Source organism: Vulpes vulpes, chromosome 9 (genome assembly GCF_048418805.1).
Source record: "Vulpes vulpes isolate BD-2025 chromosome 9, VulVul3, whole genome shotgun sequence".
NCBI classification, from domain to species: domain Eukaryota; kingdom Metazoa; phylum Chordata; class Mammalia; order Carnivora; family Canidae; genus Vulpes; species Vulpes vulpes.
The window spans coordinates 12,064,353-12,090,748 of record NC_132788.1 but is presented as its reverse complement, the minus strand read 5'-3'; the positions used below and the strand labels follow the sequence as shown (position 1 = coordinate 12,090,748).

Sequence of the window (26,396 nt, the reverse complement as noted above, 5' to 3'; positions counted from 1 at the left end):
TGGTGTAAAACACAACGATCATCTACTTAAATTGTTTGAGCGAGAAAGCTCAGTTTGGGAGAAGGGGGGTGAGTTGGCTCTTCCTATATTGGTAAAGTGGTTTCTTATTTTCTGAAATCTTCGGTGTCTGGGGGCACCTGGGTGGCTCAGTGGTTGAGCGTCTGCCTTTGGCTCAGGTCGTGACCCCAGGGTTCTGGGATTGAGTCTTACATCAGGCTCCCCACGGGGAGCCTTCTTCGCCCTCTGTCTTTGTCTCTGCCTGTGTCTCTCATGAGTGAATAAGTAAAATATTTTTAAAAAAATCTTTGGTGTCCTATCCCTTCTAGTGGTGAAATGATCCAGAAGGTTCCACTTGCACAGAAATCAGGATTTCCCAACTTGCCCACCACAAGTCGCCTGTTGAAACACACATTCCTAGACAGCTCCAGGGAATCAGCATTTCTAAGTGACTGGTAATCAGACAAGTTTGGGCAACACTTGTCCCCTGTGGTTCTCAGCCCTGACCCTGTACTGTCTCCTGGAGAGTGTAAAGAGCTGCGGTCCGTCCATAGCCACGACTGATGCCCGCCTCCACCTCAAAGTGAACCAGCACCTCTGGACTTGGCTTGGCCACTGCGGTTTTTCCAAAGCTATCCAGATGACGGGAAGGTGTACCCAGCGCGTCTCAGGCCCTGTCCCCACAACCCCTCAACGGCAATGTGCGTCTGAACAACCCCTTGGTGGGGGTGCCCTTGTGCCCACTGGAGGTTTGACAAGGCTGTTCCCCGGCCTATCAACAGAACATCTATCTTCTCATCCCGAGAAGGATGGATTGTTGGTCCCCTCTCTCTCTTCCCATTCTACTACCACCACCAAAAGCAGCTTAAAATTTTTCCAAAGGTCTGTTTCTTTATCCTCTTGGCCACTGAAAGCCAACCGAAGAGGGATAGGATTCAGCAAACCTCTCCATTCCAAAATCATTTATTAGAGTTTGTTAAGTGGTGTACACTGCTCTTACCCAAATGCCCCGCCCGGCAAACTTCGAGTTGGCCATTTCTGTTTCATGTCCCATAACCAAAAACATGAAGGATCACTAGCATTCACATCCGTGAATTCATTTAGACAGTTTTCTTTAATTAACGATGAAGACACTACAGTTCTAAGTACCAGAGACAGAATCAGGGGTGGGGTGGGGGGGACCTGAAAATAAGCATAACACTATAAAGAAAACTCGGAAAAGTGAAACACTTCTAAATAAAAATATATACCTGGCCTGGTACCCATTACATATATACATAATACATATGTTATACACATATATACAATAAATGTTTTGGTAGCAATACAGACCATGCATTGGTCCTTTTGTACACAGATGAAGTAGCACCATGGGCAGCACCACCATCTTAAGATGATAAACCAAACCGCACATACATTAAATGAAAAAATATATATGTACTTAATTTGGCCCACCCTGCAGCCAAGAGGTGTAAGGAAAGAACTTTGTGAGAAAAATTGTTCTGGGAACGACATTCTTAAGCCAATAGCAAGGTTCTAAGATTCAACAAACAAACAAAACAAAACAAAGCCAAAACAGCACTAAAGGGGTCTATACAAATACAGACAAGTTTTCCTGTTTACTGAATTTGTCCTATCATGTGACACACCGGTTAACACTGGGGAAATTAACAACGTAAGCCAAGGGAGATCTAAATGCCAGGTGAATGGCAAAAATCCAAAAAAACCCCAGAGCTCTTGGTGGACACCACCAATGCCAAGTCATCAACGAACGATGAAAGGAAGACGACTCTCCAGCTAAGTCATGTTTTCTAATCTTATTAGCTAATTGTAAGCTCTTTATTACTGATGAATTCCTTAAGAATAGGGTGAAACACCGCCACTATCTTTCCACCTCCTCTCAGCACCTAACTGGATGCTCTGGTTACAAGCAGTGGGAAAACCAACATGCCATCTGACCCACACATTCTCTACCCATGCTTAGGACACGGATGTACAGAGCTATGGTGGGACCTCCAAGATCTTATCTGACTTGACTTTGGAAATGATCAAAGGTGCGAGTGTCTAACCCTTGGTGTTCTACTGACTACAAGAAGACTATTTTGCTCTCCAGAACTAAGCTCACAGACTGGAGGTCTTTCTCCTAGTTTGGGCAAGGCCATATTTCCTATTTCCTCACATCCCAAGAAGTACATGCTTCTTCCCCTAAAGTTTTTCAGCCGCTTTTATGAATGCAGCATTACCTCCAACACACACACACACACACACACACACACACACACACACACACACACGATGTCCTAGGAACACAAACTCCCCTATCAAGTTTTCACTGCAAGGGAGTGATTTCATATGCGGATTCCATCCATTCTCCTTCGCATGCCTTCCAAAGGGTCCTCCTGTCTCTCCCCGATCAAGGTCTTAATTCCCCAGGGCCTCTCTGCGTGACGGACTGACCCACAGAGCTCTGCCAAAGTACACAGAGCACTTCACATCTCTCCCATTTTTCATGGCTCTATTGTCAGTGGATGATGAGCTCCCCTCCCATTTTTGAACCACCTGCAGTAAATAAAGTTTTCAAATACCTGGCATATTGCATTCAGGATGCAAGATGGAACAAAACAGGGCTTCAGGATCATAAATTACGGTTTCTTACAGTATAGTAAGATTGTTTCTTAATACTTTAAACGTTTCAAATTTAAAGCTAGAAAACAATGGGGGGAAAAAAGATTAAAAATCTCTACTTTTGGCTAGATGATTTTTAGTAAACCCATTTTTGCAGGCAACCTAGATTAGTTAAGAGTCCCTGACCTTTGAAAGTTAGCAAGAAATAGCCAGAAACGTAACATCAGTACCGAATTGTCATTATTGACTCACATGGTTGATCATTAATGGATTCTCTTCACTTCTAGCTGGTTCTAGGACCTTTTTTTTTTCTTTTTTTTTTTTTCCGCCCAGAATGAAGATATCATCAAAGTCATGAACTATATTTGTTCTTTCCACAAAGGAGAATTTTAAAACTCTGCCTAGGTCTCTAAGAAAGAACACTATAAAAGGTTGGTCTCATGAGGAAAAGCCACTAACTTATAGGTTAACCAGAGGCCACTAGAAGCCCCATTAATGTAATTCCTTGGCTGGCCTACAAATACTTGGAAATGGATAAAAGCCAGCTTTCAATAGGAACTGAACACAAGGATTTAGCAGCTGATGTTGCTCAAGGTCAACCCCTCTGTAGTCAAAGCATGAGTTTTTTTGCCTTAAATGCCTGCAACTTCCAGTTTTAAATTGGTGAAGTTCGATACCACCATGAAACCCAGCTCAGGGACCGCTAGAAGCAGCTTAAATAAAAATTTCTACCTTTCTGCTACTTGACTCAAAACATCAGAGAAATTAACCAAGAGATGGCTTTTCCAGTCTGTTCATTTCTGCTCTCACCCAAAACATGTTAATACTCCACACGCAGAGGTATCTTGGTAATACATATTCCAAGTATAGTTTTCTTGAGAAATAATAACCAGCTTTACAGGAAAACGGTTTGGGCTGACTTTGCTCATTGATGTCTAACCACTTATATCTTCAATGGAAGAAAGCAGGACAGCTTGCTTTCTTCTTACCCTAGCAGGAGTATGAGTCAGAAGACTTGAAAACATTTAAACTAGTTTGACCGAGGAAGTCTTTTTTATAAAAGTATAAAAAAAATTTCATAGCAGATTTTTAAAATCGGTAGTGTTCTCTCCTCATAGGAAATGATGTAATTCAGCAAGTTCCTTGAAAACAATGGATTCTTATGACTACAGACCTATTCATCTTAGAAATTGATGAGCATGCAAATGATTAGAATCTGCAACAATGAACATCGTACAACAATCTGTGAGGTACATGCCATCCGGTTGAATTAACAGTAACACAGGCCTCAGCAGCGTGAGGGGTTCCATTTAGCTCCACTCCCTTTTGAGTAGAGGAGGGGTCCCCCCGATTGGTTGAATGAGGGGCAGCAGCCTCTGCAATGGCCCCCAACCCTGGCCCCTTCCTTGTTGCCCCTCCCCAACCCAGGGAGCTCAACCTATCAGAGAAATGAAATGTTGTTCCTCTCAACAGTGGGGGTGGAAATCTCTGAGGGAGCCTGACCTTGGCATTAATTCACTTAACCTTTAGGAAGTTTCCTGGCAAAAAAAGATTTAAAAACACTGTAGGCAGTATCTTTTAAGTGTGTCCACTGCCTTTTCTTTTTCACAAGGAAAAACTGCAAGATGTGTGTACTTTCCAAACAAGAGGAGGATTAACATCTTCACTGCTGGCTAGATGTTTCCATAGCCGGTCATTATGTTTTGACATGCTCTCTGTACACTGGGTTTTATTAACTAATCACTAAGAGGCCCGCACCGACCAGGGCAAATGGGACCAACTACATTCAGTCAAACATTGTAACACGGGATGTTCTCAGAAAATAAGAGATAAGGGTCTTGCGGAAAGTGACATGTAGCCCTGGTCATGATAAAAACCATTCTTCTGGAATTTTAACTTCTGCTTGGAAATTAGAGACAAGTACTCACTTGTCTTACCACCTTTCTCGAAACAATGCCAGAAATAAATAAAATATCCTAATGTGTGCACGGAAAAAAACTGGTAGCCATGGAGCAGGAAGCTTACAAAAGTGGGGGGAGGGGGAGAAGAAAAGATCAACAGTCTCTAGTTTATTATGAATAGAAAGAAATTTCCAGAATTTACAAACACCCACATTGTTCATTCCAAAGAGAGCTTTTGATTTAAAGGGATCACCCAAGTCTCCTCCTCTTTACAGTATATACAATGGAAGACTTTGATTTCACTTGCCTGTAATTTTGCTTCCATTCAATTGCCAATTTTAAGCTGACACTTGAAAATACCCAGTAGAATATATCTTTCTTCAGTTTAATTAACGTGGCCTATTGCCTTACAGGAAAAATACAAAATTAAGATCAATTCTTGTAAGGATCTCAGCTCAACATCAGGGCTATATTACAAGAGATAGTATCCGCAAATATAACTATACAATTGAGAACCATCTAATGGCACTATGATTCTTATTATATTATTTTTCTGAATTACAACCTTAAAACAAGGATCGTACCCTATTCTACTCTTGTTAGCCTTGTTTTAAGTATTTGCTCCACTCTTTACAACAGAACATTGTATACCTCAGTTCCACATCCAAAAAAAAGATGTGCTGTAAGAAAAGTTACATTTTAATTAAAAAAATTACACATATAAATCAAAACCTATGTTAAATATTTAATACTCTCTCCACCCAACGCGAACAGTTTTGTATGAAATAATTTACAACGATGCTTTGTCGTACACAGTTTCAGCAGCAGATGAAATGGATCTTGCAAATGCAATGAGAGTAAACCCATTCTCTCGTGGCATGGTGGTGGGCACATCAGCTCACGTGGCCAGCTAAGTCCTTAAGGTTGAAGATGAAGTTTATGCAGACTCATTGTTCTGGTGTCACAGTGCTTTTTTGCTTGGCACAATATAGTACGTGCAGTTCAGTCAAGGAACTCCTGAGGATTGTAGAAAGTAAACAAACTGAAATGGATGCATCGTACCATCTACTGAGGAGAAAGATGTGAGGTCCTGGTTGTGAATCATGAAATATTCAGAGTCTGGGTACCCATGAGTAAAGGGAGGATTTGCTGAGGTCATTCAGGTCTTCATTCTGAAAAGGAAAACGAAAGGGTTCATCACCACAGGCTTCTCAAAATGCATGCTCCATCAGTTTCTGAGTTTTTTTTTTTTCTTTAAAAAAGAGGCAATATCAGATAAGCGGAAGTTACAGGCACAAACAGTACTGTGTACTTAAATAAAATCAACAAACTGTATTTAACTTTTTCCCCCCTTTCAAAATGCAAGAGTCTAAAGCAAATATAAACTCAAAATAGTCAATATTAAATCAGTCAACAGATCGATGTGATTTGGAGGTTTCAGAGTTCAGTAACACAAACACGCAAAACACTTTGATGTTCTTAGGATCAAAACAAAAATGTAAGTTATAGTTGTCATGTAAAGAGGACTGTAAAATCTGGTAAGCAGGTTATGGTCAGGCTACGCTTCAACTTCTTTTGGTTTAAAGTCAACTGCAGGTTTTAGAATTTGAAGTCGCGAGCCCTAATATTACAAAATCTGAAATCACTTTGTAACGTGACGTTGCTTGACATGAGGATTTTTGATGCAAAAGGAGGCCCAGGTGAAACAGACGTAGTTAATCATTAAATTAAAAAAGAAAGGGATTCTGATTTAGATCTAATAGAAATGTTATTCTGGCAGAAGCACATTGCTTCTATGTGATTCCAGAAAGCAGACCTCATGGGGCATTACCCATTCCCTTGCAAAGAGGAGACACCTTTTTCAACCTCAGCCCTCTTTTGCTCTCTAGCATTAACATCAGACAGTCCTTCTGAGGCCCACATTTTTCATGCATTCCAAAGTTATCTATAAAATGCCAGTACTTACAGAATGTCCTGAACAGTATGTGGCACAGAGTAGATAATAAATATTGCCAAACGGGTAACTGGTTGCATTAAACACTATGGAGAACGTGAAGCTGAATTGTGCTACAGGCCCTGCTTTCTAGAAAGTCGGGCAAGGAAGGTAAGCTCCGTTCATGAACAGAGAATGCAAAGGAAAAAGGGAGTAAATCCCACGGCAGATGGACAGGAAAGACTCTTTCCCTGCAGGGAGGGAGGGAAAGATGCTTCTAGCTGGGAAGAGAAAGGAAATACCTCACTGACACGTTCACCTTGGTCTGGAAGAAAAGGAATAGTTTGGGGATATGGAAATGGGATCGCATCTTTGTTGCCTCAGGGTTGCATCCCCAGAGCCTAGCACAAGGGCTAGTGCATAGTTAAGTACTCGCTAAATGTAAGTGGAAGGAATCAAAGGGACACAAGCCCAGATCCCATAAAACAAGGCCCGGGGAAGAAGGATGGCCAAAGGCAGGCCAAGCGAAAGGGTTGTGTTGGGTTGTTGGGTTGGGTCCCAAGGTACGTGAAAAGGGGTCGAAGAAGGTAAATCTGCAAATGTAGCTGGGACAGAGGGTGAAGAATCTCGAACGAAAGGCTCAGGTATCTTTATCTAAGAACAGGGACAACAGGACACGTTTCATGATGCGCCCAGATGTAGTAGATACAGTAGTGATAACCCCCGCCAGCCACAAGGAGAGGAACAGACTCTACAATTCATCCAATGGACATGCTGACCAACGTAACTGTTTTCCTCTCTCTTCTCTTGAAGGAGAATATGGCTGGGACAAGTCACCATTCACTATTTGGATTTCAGGTAAGCTGCAATTTACTCAACGTGGACTCTAGTTTTATGAGATTTCTGTTGCTGTTTTTATAATATTGACTCCACCCCTAAAACAGGTAAACAGTCTGTTTTTCTATATACAAGTAAAGACTTTCCATGGAGACACCAATGTTCCAACACAAAAGGACCCCAGGCTTATTTATCCCTTTGATTGCCAGAGAAACAGGACTTACTTCGCGTGGTTCCTACGAGTGAAAGGAAAACCCATCCCTTCAAACACCCGGGAGACCGTTCTCCAGATCTCTTGTTTACCTTCAAGTTTCTCCTGAACTCACACTGCAATCTATCAGAATGTTCCTACAAGAATATCTAGACACCGCTTAGCACGGCTTCACAGCTCTGGTCCCAAAATGAAGTGGGAAGGCCACACTTTTATTAAAACACTTGCAACAAACAAACGAACTGCTTGCTCATTTATAGAAAATGGGTGGGGGGGAGTGGGGGGAGCAGAGGGCACACGGTCTGCTTTTCATTTTACACCTGGCTCACATCCAGGACAGGCGGAATGAATAGCTCTGCCCAGGAATAAACTGTATCCAGTTTTGTTGTCACATGTGCCAACCTGCACGGATGCAGTTGGGGGGCAGAGATTGGGGGCCTCCCTGAGGAGGGAAAACACTCTGGCTTCGCCAGATGCTGAAGTCTATTGCTTTGGGCCACGCTGAACCCCTCCCTGTAATTTCCCACAAGTATGTATGTTCAAAGAGCAGGAAATAAAAGGATCCATCAATTGCACCATAAACTTGCCCTCTAAAGTCTCAGCACTCTACCTTTCAAAGTCCTTTATCATAAACCCTGATCAGCACATGTCTCAGGCACTAATGCTTACCTACTGGTGCCATCACCTTGGGGATCTCTGAAAAAGTGAAAACAAGGAATGAGGGAGGTTATGCTGACGGGGAGGGGCTGGGTACAGACTCAATAAACAGGCCGCAGAGGCCCGGAAAAACTTCAAGGGAAAGTCTGAAGTTCACATCTGTTTATCTTCGTTCAAGGGTGTGAGTGTGTGTGTGTGTGTGTGTACGTGTGTATGTGTGTCTGTGTTTCTGTGTGTACGTACAGAAAACTTAGCTCGTGAGCAAATGATACGGATATTTAACAGCCACCCCTGAGTGAGACTGGCCCTTCACTGCAGCCACTTTGAGGTCTGCACAGCTATGCCAATCATGCAGCCATTGTTGGAAGCATTTCTGGAATGCTTCCTCAAGTTCTCATTTCTTTCCGGCGATGGCCTTCTCAGCCTTGGGCATATTCTTTGGAATGGTCTCTAGAGCAGCCAGTCTCAGCCCTCTAAGGGCACCTTTGATCCTCGGAGATGGCCAAAAAGCCTTGAGACCCAAACATGGTGAAAGAAGGGGCTGATCAAGCCAGGTAACGGTTCCCCAGTGAGGCCTTACAGAAAGCCAAAGACCCCAAAACTAAAGTTCCCAAAACACAGCTGTTCGCAATTGCCCTGCTGAGTTTTGATGGAAATGAACCCTGAGGACATTATAGACAGACCTCAGTGGATGTTCATGGGACTAAAGTTCATTTGCCTTGATCCCAGCCTCTCCGGAACTGCAGTCAAGAAGGGTGATCTTCACCAAAGCAACTCACTTGAAGAAAGGCCAACATGTATATCAGACATTTTGGGAGCATGTTTTTAAAAAACCAATACCCGTACTGGGCTCCCACAGTCAGTCAATTCAAGAAACATCTGTGACAAATGAGAAGGCAGTGATAAGGACTGTAACAAGCAGTACAAGGGAAGACACCGGTATAGGTATGTTCGATGCTCTTTATATACAACCCGGACTGACTCACACCAACCATAGGAGGCAAATATTTCAACGATGTTTTACAAATACAAATACAAAAACTCATTTGTAACACCCATGAAGTGGAAACAAAAGAAGCAAAATATTTCCTCGGATTAGAGCTGGGCAAATATCAAATGGTGATGTTCCTAGGATACATCCTCTCTGGTTACCTCACTGGGGAGTAACTCCTGGACCCAGAAAGACGCTGCACCTGTCACGAGATTTAGCAGCAGGAAATTACTTTTTGACAAAATTTCATCACCACACCAGCATCTCTTGTCCCCTTCCGTGTGTCTTCGTGTAAGATAAAACCCACCTAATCCTATTGCCAGTAATGAAAAATGTAATTTTTAAAGCATTATCAAATAAGTCAACACTTGAGCGATGCTACTGGAGACCTATGGATTACTGCATTATTGCATCCAATAGGAATTTACATCTTCTGGCCTCGACCCACTTAAACTATGCCTACGGAGAGCTGAAAAACAGAGAAAGCTTCTGCTCCCTTTCACACTCAGCCTATTGACCAGGCTGCACTATAAAGCAGCTGAGAACAGCATAAGGTTATGATAGTGTACAATGAAGGACCCATATCCTTTCAACAATGAATTTTTGGCCCAACCCATCGACTAACATTTTTATCTTGTATTCAAATGGCTCGAAACCTGCCAATTTGTTGAGTCAAGTGCAACACAGTTATAAATACGTAGTCAAAGCATTACCAGCAGTTTCTACTTCTACTAAGGAAACAGGAGTAAAATAGAAGTTCCTTGGCTATTTTCATATACCAAAATGTAGCCAGAAAGTAACTCTTCCTCACCCGACTATGATTGAAAAAAAAAAATGACTATCGTAATGACTTTTTTTCAATGGAGACCATTGTTTGAAATCTTATATTGTAGATTCAACTAGAAAAATTTGTATAAATAAATTCCTCCACTTAAAGAAATGTGTCAAAACAGCACATTTCTCTTTCACTTAAAATAAACAGCTGTGAGTCAAAAAAAAATTCTTGACTATAATATAGAAATTTTATGCACCACAGGAAAATGTAAAGAAGGAATAAACATTTCTTGAATTCTTGTCACCCAGGGAAAGCCACGATTCAGCTGTGGTTCTAAATCCACTATATGCTTAAAGGACTTAAACATTTAAAATTCTGCATTCGATATCACAAATGTTTCAATAGGACAGGAAAATCACATTTCCATCATATTTAGATTTTTTTCCCATTCTTAAAATAACTGTGATGAGAAGATATTTGAAATGCTAACCAACTTTTTTCTTTTTAAGATTTTATTTATTTATTCATGAGAGACACAGAGAGAGAGGCAGAGACACAGGCAGAGGGAGAAGCAGGCTCCCTGCGGGGAACCTGATGTGGGACTCGATCCCAGGACCCCAGGATCACGCCCTGAGCCAAAGGCAGATGCTCAACCACTGAGCCACCCAGATGTCCCTCTTAACCAACTTTTAAACCTTCTTGGTATGCTGTCCCTTTCCCTCCTTCCAATTCATGTTTTTGGGGAGGAATATGGCAGTTTGAAAGTAGAAAAAGCCTCTGGCTTGGCTTTGATGTCCAAAAGTCCAAGTCCTTCAGGAAATGGCACAGGCCGAGCAGTTAGAAGAACAGGGGGGAGGATTCCTCCCATAAGAGAAACGAGTTCCCTTTGGCTGGAAATAAAGAGCGAAATGGGGGGTGCAGTGTGGAGCTCCACACCCAGCAAATGTAAAGGAGCAAATGTATTGTGGTCTTACTTCTCATTTTAATTCTTTAGTTCCATCCTACCTTGATTTTTCTTTTTTTTTTTCTTTAAGATTTTATTTATTTATTCCTGAAAGACACAGATAGAGAGGCAGAGACACAGGCAGAGGGAGAAGCAGGCTCCATGCAGGGAGCCCAATGTGGGACTCGATCCTAGGACCCCAGGATCATGACCCATGATCAGCATCCCAGCAGGATGCTGAACGTAGCACCTGCGACCCCTCTCTCGAGCTTGTCTTCCCAAGCCTGTTGATTTCTCATTTGACACAATTATATTCAACTGCACAGCACTACCGTGACCGCAATTCATTTCTTTAGCCACCTGGTTGATGCTGATGCAATAATTCACACTACCACTCAGTTAGAGAAGATCAAGTCTTCCAGAATGCTTACACATTAATAAGGCACCTTATAAAACACTGCAAAAGTATCCTGGTTTTAAGCCTACCTGATTCTGCCAAACAGACCAGTAAATTGAAAAAACAAAAACAAAACAAAACAAAACAAAAAAACAGAAAAACAACCCCTATCAGTGTTACACAGACTCATAGTTCTGGGAGTGTATAGGGGCGCTGCCTTTTAACATCCACACTACTCCATCTCCGATGGACAAAGGAGGCCACTGTCCCATTTGATGGGCTGTGAAACCCTTATTAGAGAAATTTCCTGGCTTAGAATTTGGTTCTACCAACTAGGGCGGTGGATGGAAGCATTTAGGGAGGACCCAGAATTATCAGCCCTGTCCTGCTGTCCTGTTAGCTATGGTAATCACCCAAGGGAAAAGAGAAGAAAAGCTAATTCTGGAGGACTTCAAGCTCGGGACACAGGGAGAATCTTTCTACTCTTTACAAGGTAGACCTGGGAAGTGTCAGTACAGGATGAGACCTTGGCAAAGGACAGACCTAAGTGGAGGGAGGGAAGGAGGGAGAGAGAGAAAAAGAGAGAGGGATGGAGGGAGAGAGGGAGGAAGATGGGGATCCTGGGTGGCTCAGTAGGTTAAGCATCTGCCTTCGGCTCAGGTCATGATCCCGGGGTCCTGGGATCAAGCCCTGCACTAGGCTTTGTGCTTGGTGGGTAGCCTGCTTCTCCCTCTCCCTCTGCCTGCCACCCCCTCTACTTGTGCTCTCTCTCAAGTAAATAAATAATTTTTTTAAAAAAGGAAGGAAAGAAAGAAGGAGAAAAGAAAAATCAATGTAGGGACACCTGGGTGGCTCAGTGGTTGAGCATCTGCCTTCAGCTCAGGTCATGATCCTGGGGTCCTAGGATCGAGTCCCACATTGGGCTCCCTGCATGGAGCCTGCTTCTCCCTCTGCCTGTGTCTCTGCCTCTCTATCTGTGTCTTTCAGGAATAAATAAATAAAATCTTAAAAAAAAAAAAAAGAAAAATCAAGGTAGGATGGAACTAAAGAATTAAAATGAGAGGTAAGACCACAAGACATTTGCTCCTTTATGTTGACAAGAAGCTAAAGAAAGGAAACCAACATCTTTGAAAATAGGCCAGAACAGGGCTGGAAAGACTTGGTTTCGTGGTCTTAAAAGGCGAAGGGTAAGTGGCCGGGCCAGGGCTTTAACGGAGCTGCTTAAAGAGCACTTTTGCCTGGTGCGAGTCACATGGGCCCGGGGGGGGGGGGGGGGCGGTGAAGATGACAAGGTCGCTGGCTGGGCCTGGGAGCACGCAGGGCTGCCAGGGAGGAGCATCTGGGGACGCCTGCCAACGTGTGAGAGGCCACCCGGGCTCCAGTTCCCCTTTTGTCCCAGTGAACGTCCTTCTGGTGGGGCTGGTGACTTTGGGAGACCCCCTGGGGAAGAAAGGCACCTGTATCATGAAAAGAAGAGAGGGGCTGACCTGGGAGCTGGCCGCCCAGCCTGGAGCCTGCGCTGTGGTCCAGGGGTGGTCAGCCACATGGGACAGGGGCTGGACTGGGACACTTTTCCAGAGGGTTAGAGATTTATGGGGAAGCCAGATGAAAGCAACAGCAACACACAGCGGGGGCCTGGCTGGCTCAGTCGGTGGAGCATGTGACTCTTGATCTTGGGGGTTCTAAGTTCGAGCCCCGCATTGGGTGTGGAGATGACTTAAAAATATTTTTTTAAAAATAAGGTATATTAATTAAGGCAATCTGACTAAGCATTCAGAAATCTTCTAAGCTGCAGAATAGTCATTTCAGTTACTTCCCAATCTTGGTCATTTCAGTTATTTCCCATTCTTGTAATTAATAGAGAGCATGCTGATAAAGCAAGAGATAAGAGCCCTTTCCCCACCTCCCACCCCCCACAGTGTAACCCAAAATGTCTAAAATCTGTCTTCTACCAAAATTAGAATGCGGGACACGTATGTGACAGTCAAGGTAGGGGAACTCAGGGATCCCTGGGTGGCGCAGCGGTTTAGCCCCTGCCTTCAGCCCAGAGCATGATCCTGGAGTCCTGGGATCGAGTCCCACATCAGGCTCCCTGCATGGAGCCTGCTTCTCCCTCTGCCTGTGTCTCTGCCTCTCTCTCTCTCTCTGTGACTATCATAAATAAATAAAAATTTTAAAAAATTAAAAAAAAAAGGTAGGGGAACTCAGAAAAATAGTCCATCTACATTACGAGTCAGACCACATAATGTGGGGCAGGAAGCTTTAATTTTAACGGAGCTCAACCAAAAAAAAAAAAACCTGTTGCTTGAAGACATCAAAGTAATAGGATACCTTCTTCCCTACCTGAGAAAGCAAGTCATAAAAGTCAAGTCTTTCTTCTGCTTTCATGGGGGCTATTTCTGCAGGATATGCTACTCTCCCCCAGGAATTAAATTCCAGTTCTGAGGTTTATAGTTTTTATTGTCATTTCACATCAGTTTGTTGTTTTGTTTGTTTGGTTTTTTTTTGGTGTTCAGAAATACAGGATATAGGTTTTATTGGTCTGGCTTTGATACAAACCAGTAGACTTAAATTAAAATCACAACTTAGTTTACAATGTGGTGCAGAGATGGTAAAAAAAAAAAAAAAAAAAAAAGTGTTTGCAATACCACTTCTGTAATTAGGCAAAAGGGAATCAAGTGGGCTCAGCCCGGTCGTACTGCTTTAATTTTTCTGCTAAACACTAAATAGATTTTGCATTCTCTGCACTCTCCCCAGAGTCATATCAGAAATTGCTTCAAGAAAGCAAGGGCCTGATTTTACATTTGAGGAATTGTCTGACTACCCAATTGTCTCTTATCAAGCATCAGCAGCTTTTCCGTAATAGCCTAGGAACCAGAGCACAGAACAAGCGTTCACACAGGGTCTGCAGCGGGCTGAGGTAAGGATCATTAACACCACTGACATCACTCTTGGCAGCCGGAGAAAAGGGAAAACCTGTGTTTAATCTACTTCCTACTCACCACAAGTTTTAGCCGGAGTCCCCGATAATATGGGTTGCGGTTGACTTTATGGAAGAATTTGGTAATGCAAGAAAAATGTACTGAACTGAACAGGCATCTTTAAAAGGAACCACGAGGTACCTCGGCTGTGTGGCCCTGATCCTCTGTAGGTATTCTGGTCATGAGACGGGCCTAACGGAGGGCAGGGCCATTCCCAACTGCTCCCAGCAAGGTCAAGCTCAGTAGGCTTTCCCTACTGCACACATCTAATCAACATCAACTGGAGGTCATCTTCATAAATCACAAACACAAAGGTTTTACCCTTTGTCTTCCTCTTTGCTTTGAGGAGGCTAAGAGCAACCTGCAGGGAAGAATTTAATCCTGAGTCTTCAAAGCTAAGTGGGCTGTGGTCGCTATTTCTGGGGTCTAAGTGATGAATGAAAACTGTCGAAGGATGAATGAAACCAATCGAAACTGGTCATCATTACAGAAGCACAGGGCAGCATGTTTCAAACGTATTCAGTGCTCAAGTGTAAGTTGTTTTAACTTAAGAATTCTTGTTAAAGAAATGCAAGTCATAAAGGTTTCTGAGTTATGAAAGCTAGTCTTAAAAGTCAATGTTCAAAGGATGGAAAAAACTGTCCCATCCACCCTAGGCTACAGAAGGTCCCCCAGGTGGGACCTCTACGTAACTGGATTATGTTCAGGAGAAGTTGTAACACTGCTTGCAATAAAGTAATGCAACCAACGTGTGCTTCCCTTGAGTTGCCACTACCTGAGGAGTAACCTGTATGGAATTCTGAATCCTAAAATGTAATTTAGGGAATTCATTCCACAAAAGGTTACTTTGAGGGGCACCTGGGTGGCTCAGCGGTTGAGCATCTGTCTTCGGCTCAGGTCATGATCCCAGAGTCCTGGGATCAAATCCTGCATGGGCTCCCCGCACGGAGCCTGCTTCTCCCTCTCCCTCTGCCTATGTCTCTGACTCTTTCTCTGTGTCTCTCATGAATAAACAAATAAAATCTTTAAGAAAAAAAAAAAAAGGTCACTTTGAGGAAGAGGATGTTCCTAACGCATAGCTGTTATGCATTTATTTATTTATTTATTTGAGAGAGAAAGAGAGAAGCAGACTCTCTGTTGAGCAAGGAGACTTGACCCCCAAGACCCGGGGATCATGACCCAAGCCAAAGGCAGTCACTTAACTGACTTAGCCACCCAGGCACCTCACTGTTATGCTTTTAAAGACTGACCAATTTTAACTCAAAACTTACTTCCAAGTTAAAATTTAAAAGGAGACTAAGACCACTTACATAATCTCCTCTCATTCTTCTGTGATTTGGGCAAGTCATTTGCTCTCTTAAATCTCAATGTGTTCATCTGTAACACGGGGAGAACAGTACCCATTTCACAGGGTTAGCCCTTGAGGTAAAATGAGGTAATACATGAAAAGTTCTCATCGTAGTGCCTGACACACAATGAGCCCTCAAACATTAGCTCTTAATGAAGAATTCTTATTAAGAACTAGGTATCCCTGGCTCTCCAATTTTCTCCTGATACCTGAAAACACACACCAACCACAAATGCATTGGTGGAAATAACAAGCAACAATGAGTCCACAGGCCAGATGCCAGAGCCGAGGGCTGAGGCTGAAGCCAACCAAGATCAGGATGTGTCTTGCTTGGGAAGGGAGACAAAATTATTTGAGACATGAGGTGGTATGGAGGACGCGCCAGAACAAAAAGAAAAGGTAAAAGTAATAGTGGTGAAGCTAAAAATAAGACCCTAGGATAGGCTTTTAGACAAAGACCTGTCTACCTACACGGGGAACAGCAGAGGTTAAATATTAGGACAGATAGCATTAGCGTATCTTTGAGCGGATCCTAAATTAATGCTATCTACAGAAACACTGCTGAAAGCCCACTTCTAGTGCTTTCTCAGAAGAAATTAGAAGCCTGAAGCCCCCACCCTTTCTAAGCTGGGGCTTCAGGCTTTCTAGACTTCATTATAAGTCTAATGAAAAGACTTATAATGCTCCATGAAAGGATTCACAAAGAATTCTCATGAATAGGCTTAAATGGATGTTCAGTGAGATTCTTCTGCACTATTTCCAGGTTCTTAAGCATGTTTCTAATTGTTGGGGGAGGAAATGGATGGCTTTTGTTTCCAAATTCTTGTCCCCAGTCTTGATCTGAAGGAATTGAACAGGAGTGTGACACAGCCAGTCAACGCTGCCTGACTTACTTGACGAAAAACCGAAATTGCTGCCAGATGCACACGTCTAATGGTTGGCAGCTGGAAGAGGAGGGAGGAAAAACTGGAAAGATAATCTGAAATAATTGATAATGTATACATTGCTTGCATCTCAAAGGTCTTTGAAGCAGACAATGGTGCAGATTTCTAAGTGACTGCAAACACTTCTCTATTGTCCAGGATAAAGAGGCAAAATTCTTCCAGTTGACAAGGAGCGGCTGACCTTTCAACCCACTGACCCCAGAGTTTGTGGGCCTTTGCTTTCATCTCTCAAGTCTCACTTCCACTTTGCTCTTGTTCCCCTTGCTTTCCCCCATTATCTGACATCTCGGCCTTTTGCTTTTTAATTTGGAGCGTAGCGTCTCAGTAGCGTCTGCTGAGTCGTTCCCTGCGACAGCAAGCTGAACTGAACCGCATCAGGCCCTGAGCCTGGTTGAACAGAGGCCTCCTGAAGGCAGGGGTGCCAAATTCTTAATTACGAGGTAGTGGCAACTTGAAAAGATCCTTATTAAGGGTATTTATCAGGGGCGGCTCAGTCTGGTGAGCATCTGACTCTTGATTTTGGCTCAGGTCATGATCTCAGGATCTTGGGATCGAGCCCCACGTCAGGCTCCATGCTCAGCACAGAGTCTGTTTCTCCCTCTCCCTCTGCTCCTCCCTCCCCGCCCACGCCCACCTGCACGTGCTCTCTCTTTCAAATAAAAAAATAATTCTTAAAAAAAAATGTATCAGTGACCCTGAGGAGATCGCAGCCCCAGGGGAGATAGAAGGGAGATCTGTGAAGGTGATCCTCAGGCCCACTGGTGTGCCAGGACTCTGCCTGAAACACACTCGTGGGGCTAAACCACTTTTCTCTGCAGAGACCTTCTAGCCTCCAAGCATTTCACTAAATCTCTGGTTCTCAGTTTGGGTGGGCAGGAATAATTTCTCCCTGCAAGAGCTATTTGGAAAAGCCTGGAAACATTTTTGGTTGTCGCAACTGGGGTTAGGATGAGGTGGGGGAGAAGCTGTTGGCATCTAGGGGGTGGAGGCCAGGACTACGAAACCTCCCACAACACACAGGATGGCCACCAGTAGCAAAGAACCGTGTCATTAGTTCTGAGGCTGAGACACCATGCTCTAGAACTGTTGCCGAAGCCACCAAATGCACCTGTTACCCGTTGCTGGGGTCCACACCGGTTCTATGGAACAGAATGAAGGATGAGGTACGTTCCTGTTCCAAGGCCTTGCTTTGTTTACGACTCCACGCTTCAGAATCCCAGTGGGTGTGTCCATGATCTCAGCCTTTCCCAATTCATCACTGCTGGAAGCTTAGTTCACCTGCATCCCATTCCCTCCCTCTTCCGCTAGAAGACAGCTGATCGGATTAACCAGCCCGGGCCCATGTTTCCATACGTTCCTCCTCCAAAGGAACACAAGAATGTCTGGGGGCAATGCAAAAGCAATGACTAAAGAAGGTAGAGTATCAGGCACTGTGGAGGCCAAAGTAACAGAGTCTGGGGAAGACTAGCAGGTGTGACGCTGCGCCACCTCCATGACCATGACATAAAGATCAACCCCAAGAGGAGATACCCTGTATCATGCCCAGGCTTGTATCTCATCCAACTGAGCCCGTACTTTGTGGATGGTCTTGGACAAGTCACTTGACCTTGCTTTGCCTCCACAATTTAACGAAATGGAGAAAATATCTAGTCCTCACAATCATTTGTAAAACTCGGTGAGAAAGAAGAGAACTTTCCTTTTGGTATTTGTGACCATTAGTCACGCTCATTGTCCTGAAATAACTGGGAGTAAAAGGAAGTTAAGAATTAGGTCCCTTCTGTTCCAGAATTAGTCAACTTTTTAAAATAAATCCACTAACTTTGCTAAGAGGCGACTCCCAAGTCAGAATAGTATTTCCTAGAGATTTTTTTTTTACTTTATGAAATAAATACCTTGGAAGATGATTTATTACAAAAAAAGTCAAAGTTAGAAAGATGGAAATTTCAGCTGCTGTTTCTAAGATGTCTTTCCAGGACGATACTTTTCAGGTCTGTTTTCCCTAAAACTTTAAGCTTGAAAAAGAGCTGGGTGAGGGGCAGGGGACATAGACCATCATCGATGAGAGTACACAGCGTTCCAAATTCTAAGACTTAGACAGTGACCAGAAAGAACAAGTTGATTTCCAGGTGGTTAGGTATGAGGCTTTTCCGATGGAACCCGAAGGTAATGGTAAGAAGAACATATCCTCCTGAAATAATGCCACAGAAGCTACTGTGGTGCCGAAGTTCATAAAGAAAACAATAGCTTCTATTCTTTCCACACTGTGGCCTCTGAAGCTGACACAATGCCTTCAGAGTAAAACCCAACCACACAATTTCACCATTACTACCCAAAAGCGACAGGCTATAATTAACATTGAATTAACATCCCTTTGAGGCACTTTGCTTAATTCTGCTCAAAAACTGCCTTATGTTTTTCCCATAAAACCATGTTGCAAATGGGCAATGGTCTACCTCTTCGTTTAGCTACTCCCACTTTCCTTCCTGAACAGTGTAAGGAAGAGCATGACTGCGTAAGCGTCCACGTCAAATCTCATTCTTAAGATATGCCTCTCTTCCTTCCTGTCCTTCCACCCTGAGCTCTCCTCACTCTCGGCCATCAGCAGCACCAAACAGCCTCTGAACACAGCCACTGACTTCACACATATCTTTATGCTGGATCCTCCCCATAGAACGTCCAGTAGAAACAAAGGCCTTCCCAGAGGCTTCCAGAGGGAGGTGCAAGGATTAAGAGCAGCCATATCCTTGCTAATGTCCCCCCTCTTAATGCATGGCTAGAAGGAATCAACAGGAAGGTGACTTGAGAACCATTTGACATAAGTAAATAACCTGGTGGGAAGGGGAGTATAAGGACTAACCAAAATATACATCTGGATGTGAGTAATTATTCCAACTTTTGTTTTAGAGGCTCCATTCCCTTTTTACCAGGTGACTTCCACTGTGTGACCAAGTCATCGTAGACAGGGTTCTTGGATTAATACAAACAGAACAATCGAAGTAGTCCTATACCCGGTATTATGGGGACTTCCCGGATCATATGGTTATTGTTAAGAGTTAGAATCATAAGCCCAGGAAACTGGTGAAGAGCAGCACTGAGGTAAGATTTGGGGTCTTTTCACCTCCAACAGTACTCTTTCTAGTCATGAGTCATTAAAATCTTAATAGCCCAATTATACAGAAAAGAAAAGAGCCCCCCTAAAAAAAGATCCCCCAAAGAGGAAAAACAAGGTGGTACCCAATATAAATGCAAAGCCAGATTCTTAGCAAAGTCGTTCAGCTATACAATGGAGACGTCCAGTAGGTAAAAAGGGCAAACATAAAGCAAAAAAAGACCCCCCAAAGTCTCTGAAGACTACCAATTTATTACAAATGAAAAATACACATCAATTTAGTTCAAAATTATTATAATATCATAGGTATTACATTAATAGGGATTTGAGTCAGATAAGTATTAGGTATTTGCTCTTATTACAAGACCACTGGTCTCTATGCTTCAGGCATGCCAGAGAAAAGTACAGAGGAAATAATAACTAAGCTACAAAGGGATAAAATAAAGCAGAGCTTCTCAAACTTGAATGTGCTTAGGATCTCTTGAGGGTTTGGTTAAAATGCACATTGTGATTCTTGAGGTTTGTGGTAGGGCCCATGATTCTGCATGTCTAACCTGCCACCAGGGGACCCCAGTGTTGCTGGTCTGAGGACCACACTCTGAGGAGCAAAGGAGTAAAGAACCCTGAAGAAAAGGAGAGATTTCTATTTAATTTCAGTGAAAGAATAATAAGAGGGCTTAACGGGGGACGTTAAGGAAGGCTACGTGATAAGCCATCTGTTCTCGGGCTCAGTAGGGTAAATGAGCTTAAATTACAGACATAGTTTTTTGAACTGAAACGCAAAGAAAAATTTCCAGGCAGAAAGGTTCTAAAAGAGTTAACTGGACAAGAATGAGAAACCTCTGTCTCAGGGCTCCTGAAAAAACAAACATCTGGATGACTACAAAGACGACACTGGGGAAGCCCCCAATACTGAGACAGCACTGATAGGTCTTTACCTGCTTAGTGTTCAGGCCACGGGAGACTCAAGACAGCTGGACTGGGAAAAGAGGGCTGGAAACTGGGATCCAATACATTTCTATCGCTTTAAAACACGGATGCCGGTTACTTTGATGTCTAGAGGTCCCGGTCAAGAGGAAGGGAGTGGGGCCATGTGCGTTAGCTCACAGATGATGGAACCCAAATAAACAAGCATTCGGCACAACTCAAAGGAACATGGACCGCCTAACACCCCGCCCTCCAGCGTCTTTTACTAAATAAACCTCAAGGCACAAACCAGAGGTTAGTTCTTAACTCCCTGTCTTTATTATTTGAGGGGACCAGCAGGTGGTAAAAGTCCCCAAACTGCCAACTCAGATCTCATCTCGAATACAAGAGTAGAATCAACATCAACAATTAAATGATTATAGCGATCTACAACACCCTCAACTTTGAAGCATCCAAAGTACCGATATCAAAGAGGCTCCCATTTTTCCATTCCGCCTTAATTTTTCCTCCATAATGTTTTGGTGGAAAAAGGATGACTCTGTGCGCAGGTATCTCATCTCCAGAACCACAGGATGCATGCAAGGGAAGATCCAGAAGCAGCGCTTTCTGCATCTGGGGAAGCCCAAAACCATAATGCTCAAAGGTATCAAAATGTGGAAAAGACTACAAATTAAGCACAGAGGGATGCTCTGTGGGTTCTAGTAACTTCCATTCACATCAATGGATGGCAGTGAACTGGTCTGATTTCTAAAAGGCAAGAGCATGCCCTTCAGTACGACTTATTAGCAAGTTAGTTATTACAAGGTTCTGTTTCTACATCAGTGAAGTTTTACAGCAGAGCAAAGGTCTTCATTATTTCTTTTTAAAGATTTATGTATTTATTTGCCAGAGCGAGCCAGTGCACAAGCAGGGGGAGGAGCAGACATAGGGAGAAAGAGAAGCAGGCTCCCAGCTAAGCAAGGAGCCCAATGCGGGGCTTGATCCCAAGACCCTGGGATCATGACCTGAGCCAAAGGCAGACGCTTCACCGACTGAGCCACCCAGGCGCCCCAAAGGTCTTCATTATTTGATAGCAATTTCATTCACCGGGCCTGACTCGGTGCTCTGACCAAGAGGTGCAGCTTTACTGGTCTGGAAGAGAAGCCCGAACAAGGCAAGCGCAGGTTTCTAATGGCTTTAGGAAATGGAAGGAAAATGGGGTGGCCAGAGATACTCCCCAAGAGCTCATTCTAAAACCACGGCTGGGTAGTGCAATTCGCATGCTATGCAATTCACGTGAGTTATTTTTCCTAACCAGTGGGGACAGAATGAAAATACATTTCATCAACGGTTATAGGATCCAGCAGGAATGGAAACTGTCTGCAAGGCACTTACCCTTTGTGGCTGCCTGATGGTGGTAAGACCCTAGCACCCCTCCCTCCCCAGCACTCAGGCCCTTGAGCAACATTGCTGAGCTGTTGTTCCTGGTAAAATGGTGATAAAAGTGCCTACTTAGCTCATCGGGTTGTTGTGAGGGTTAAATGAGATGGTGACTGTAAAACATGTGGCACAGACCCCGACAATGAAATAATTATAGAACAATTAATTCGTCTCATTTAGTAGCAAGAAGCCAAGGGAGGGGGCTGGGGAAACAGGAATTCAAAGGAGGAGGAAGGTATTTGCCACCGAAGCTCCTTGCTCTTTGCAATACTGCTGGGGTGCTGGCAGAGAGGAGCACCTCAAAACATGGTGTCAGTAAATCCCTGGTGAGGACACTCATCACCAATAAGGGATATTGTCCCACTGTTTTTATCACTGGGTATTGAAGGTACTTCTTGTTTTGCTCTAAGTTTATCATTTTAATAGTTGATCCGTGATTTAAAATGGGTTCTCCTTAGCAATTCTAAAGCACCCCAAACTTTAAGATTGTATTTATTTATTCATTTGAGAGAAAGAGAGAAAAAGACCGTGTGCAAGTGGGGGAGGGGGGCAAGGAGGAGCAGAGGGAGAGGGACAAGCAGACACTGTGTTGGAGCCTAATGAGGGGCTCAGTCTCAGGGTTGTCATCTCCAACCCCACCTGACTTATCAATGTGTTTCATACATAATCTATATAAGAAAATTTCTTTCTTTCTATATAAGAAAATCAGATGCACACACACACATATTCTAAGGTCCATATGACTTACATTAAGAATGATTTTAGCGGTGCCTGAGTGGCTCAGTCAGTTAAGCATCCAAATCTTGGTTTCAGCTCAGGTCATGATCTCAGAGTCATGAGATCAAGCCCAGCCTCGGGCTCCGTGCTCAGCACCGAGTCGGCTTGAGAGTCTCCCTCCCTTTCTCTGCCCCTCCCCTCCTCTCTCTCTCTTTCTCTCTCAAATAAATAAATCTCTTTTAAAAAGAGTAATTTTAGGCAAAGAAAAATAGGCTCTTAAGTTTTTGTGGTTTCCCTTACATTTATAAGTAGGGATTTGTTAACCTTTTAAAAGTATTATTCCTCTTTTAATAAATATTTTCTTTAAAAAGCTCAATCTATTTTTAATACTACAAATTAAATATGACTACACATATAAAGTGAATTTTATATTGATTATAATAGTTTTCAAATTTCTCTTGTGTCCACCTCCCTCCCTGAATATTTGAGCAAAGCACTTTGTGGGATGACGATGTTATATGTAACCACGTCTCTCTCTCTCTCTCTCTCTCTCTCTCTCTCTCACACACACACACACACACACACACACACACACACACACACAGTCCCCACTAGCAAGATAGCCAACTTTTGCTCCACGCCAACCACTATATGTTATGAGTTTGAATGTGCATTATTTCATCTAATCCTCATGACCATCCTGAGATTGTATTACTATCCCTGTCTTAAAACTGAGAAACTGAGGTTTGGAACAGAGAGTAAATTCCTCAAGATCTCAAAGCCAGTAAACGGGGCCACTAGGATTCAAAATCCCTGCTGGTGACCACACATTTATAGACAATGCTAGAAAAAGCATGGGTGGAAATACTGGCAAACCTCTCATCTAAACACAGTCCACCGGAATATACAAAGTTATTTTTATAACAGGAAATGGGGGTGACCTTCGTTGTTTACAACGGGTAATGAGAAATTACATAGTGAAATGCCATTCTGATAAATCTAAACCAAAATCAGCGAAAACACCATTTCACACAATAGGCACCTGGATACCAGAACCACCTCCACTCCTGGAAAACAGTCTGCAAAAGAGATTGCCATCACAGAAGCACACCCATCCCTTATTATGTGCCCTCCTGTAAAAACACTAAATACGAAATCGCTCATTTCTTGAAGAGTCTAGACAGTGGTAGACGCAAGCAACTGGGTGTGACTAATAGATTCTGACAAACACACACAAACAGAGCCGAAAGGTAAAGCACAAGGCCTGACATTTATTGGCCCCATAAAAGAGAAATCCTTTCCACTCTAAGACCGTAGGCTCTTCTGGCCCATTGCTTCCAGGGCAGGATCCAGTCTGCGGGGGGATGGATATTTTTATCCCACTACTTTTCCTTCGGTCGGTCCTTCCGTCCTTTATTTAGAAAGCCAAAATAAAACCCAGAAAGAGCATACTTATCGTCATAAGCCATACACTATAATATGTAAAGAAAAGCCCTTTGACATTAGAAGCCACCAAAGAACAGAAGATTAAAAAGTAAATCATAAACAGCTGCATCTCCCCTTCCAACTGTTTACATTCTTAGACATCCACTTTTTAAAAATATTCCCTATGTAGATCAAAACATGCTGTACTTGAGAAGAGAAAAACAATGACGTGAGCTTTAAGATATTACACAGTTTACATATAAACAGAGCCTCAGTGTCATTATTCTAGTTGGCAGCAACTGATCTCAATGGCTCAAGTGGAGGGCTGTAATTGTGTTAATTATCTCTGTCTACAGAAAACTCTAAAATATATATGTAACCTTTTAAAATGGCATCTAGCTCGAGTGTATATTCCCTATTGCACAGCGTGGGATACAAGTGGCTTAACAAATCAAAACAATCCAAAATTGAACTTCAGTGGCACCAGGCGTGGGTGACCGTGGATGCCAATACTGCAGACACTCTACTCCTTCATCCCTTGGTTCCCTCCCTCCTCCTCCCAACTTTTTTTTTTTTTTTAACTTTCCCTTAATAGCTTCTCCCTATCCCTTAGTGCCACCCATAAATACTTATCAGCCTTATCACTGGTACTCAGGCTTAGAAAACAGAGTGGCCACATCCCAACAACCTGTTTTTAAATCCTTGCCTTCGAGCATCACAGCACGAATGCCACCAAAAAGCCACCCGGAAAAGCATGGATCTCCCGATCCCAACATCTTGTAGGTGAAAGAGAAGCAGGGAGGGAGAAGTCAAAACTCTGATATTCTTTTAAAAAACAACAACAAAAAAATATTTTATTTATTTATTCATGAGAGACACAGAAAGAGAGGCAAAGACCATAGTCAGAGACCTGAGCCAAAGGCAGACGCTCAACCACTGAGCCACCAAGGTGTCCCAAAACTCTAACAATATGTTACATTTTCCAGAGATCGGCAGTTGGCAAAAAACTCTTTAGAACACAATGTCCATCAACAGACCTCAATGCGTTTACTTTCAATCGTCCATAGAAGGGGAGAGAATTCATTTTAAGTATCTTTAAAATTGGGATGCAAACTCACTTCCATCAGGAGCAGCCAATTAATATCAATGGTAAGAGAGCCAATAAGTTCAGGCAGATCAAAGAATTGGCTGCCCTGAACCATCATTAAGAAAGCATTTATCCTATACCCACATGTCTGAGGTACGAGTCAAGGTGAATCACCAATTTCATCTCACTGAGAAGATTCTGATGTTAAAATCTAGCATCAGTGACCTCACTGAATCAAAACATATGCTCCACGGAAGGTGGTGAAACAGCCCTGGATATGCCTCCTGTCAGTGAATCCCTCGCCTAAAAGTTACCAGGCACTGTTTGTGTTAACCATACGACTAGAAGCCAATGTCTTGACATCCAAAGCTCTAAGTATTAACACACATCTGAAGGTTTTTGAGGATGAATACACAGAACCAATATATTTTGCCTTGAAAATACATGTAGAGAAGATAATTTTAGAAATTTGTTGACCTATCGATCAATTACATCCTCACCGATGAGCAGTGTGAATTCAAATGCGATGGTCCAGACCACACACGATGGGGACAGAATTCTAGGGAAGCCTTTTAATGGTCTCCTTTAAAATATAATGATTCCTCCTTTCTTTAATGGGTTTCTGAGAAGGCAGCCATATATATACGTAAACCCCCCAAGAAATGCCTGTGTACTTACTCTCAATGATGAAGGGCACATGTAAGAAGCACAAATATATTAGTCTACTTATAAAGCCCTACAATTAATGGGTCATGACAATGACTCCAAATCATACCGACATTTGGGGGAACCTGTAATATAACAGACAAAGTTAGAAGCCTCCATGGGTGGTGCCCCCAAATTTGTGCACTCCTACAGACCCAGTTCTGGGCAGGCCGTAAGCTGGCAGGACCAAACATGTTCTCTAACACATGAGCTCCATGAGAAAGAAGGTTCTGTGTGGCCAATGACCTTTAGGAAAAATATCTCCCGCTTGACAGTAGAGCCTTTGCATTTTGTCAAACCCCATGTTTCCCAAACTTATGATCAGAAAACACGTAGATCTTATTTCATACTAAAAACTCCCAACATCTTGTGAAGCACACTTTGGGAAAGACAGCATAAGTTTTCTCCCCAAGTCATTTCCCCCTGAACTTGGCCAGTCAAAAAGCATTCTGATAAAATCCTGGGCA

At 43.0% G+C, this 26,396-nt stretch overlaps 1 protein-coding gene and 1 long non-coding RNA gene across 2 annotated transcripts in view; one reads left to right on the top strand and one right to left on the bottom strand.

Annotated features, from left to right (window-relative positions):
* Positions 1–1,092: 1,092 nt before the first annotated feature.
* The window catches only part of IRS1 (insulin receptor substrate 1), a 64,157-nt gene continuing 38,853 nt past the window's right edge, over positions 1,093–26,396 (bottom strand). The window contains exon 2 of the mRNA XM_026006340.2: positions 1,093–5,695. The gene's annotated coding sequence lies outside the window, so the exon portion shown is untranslated. The remainder of the gene's footprint in view (positions 5,696–26,396) is intronic.
* LOC140593827 (uncharacterized) lies at positions 6,498–7,687 on the top strand. The gene is made up of 3 exons (XR_011994136.1): positions 6,498–6,627; positions 7,270–7,314; positions 7,401–7,687. It is a non-coding gene; the product is annotated as an uncharacterized lncRNA (long non-coding RNA).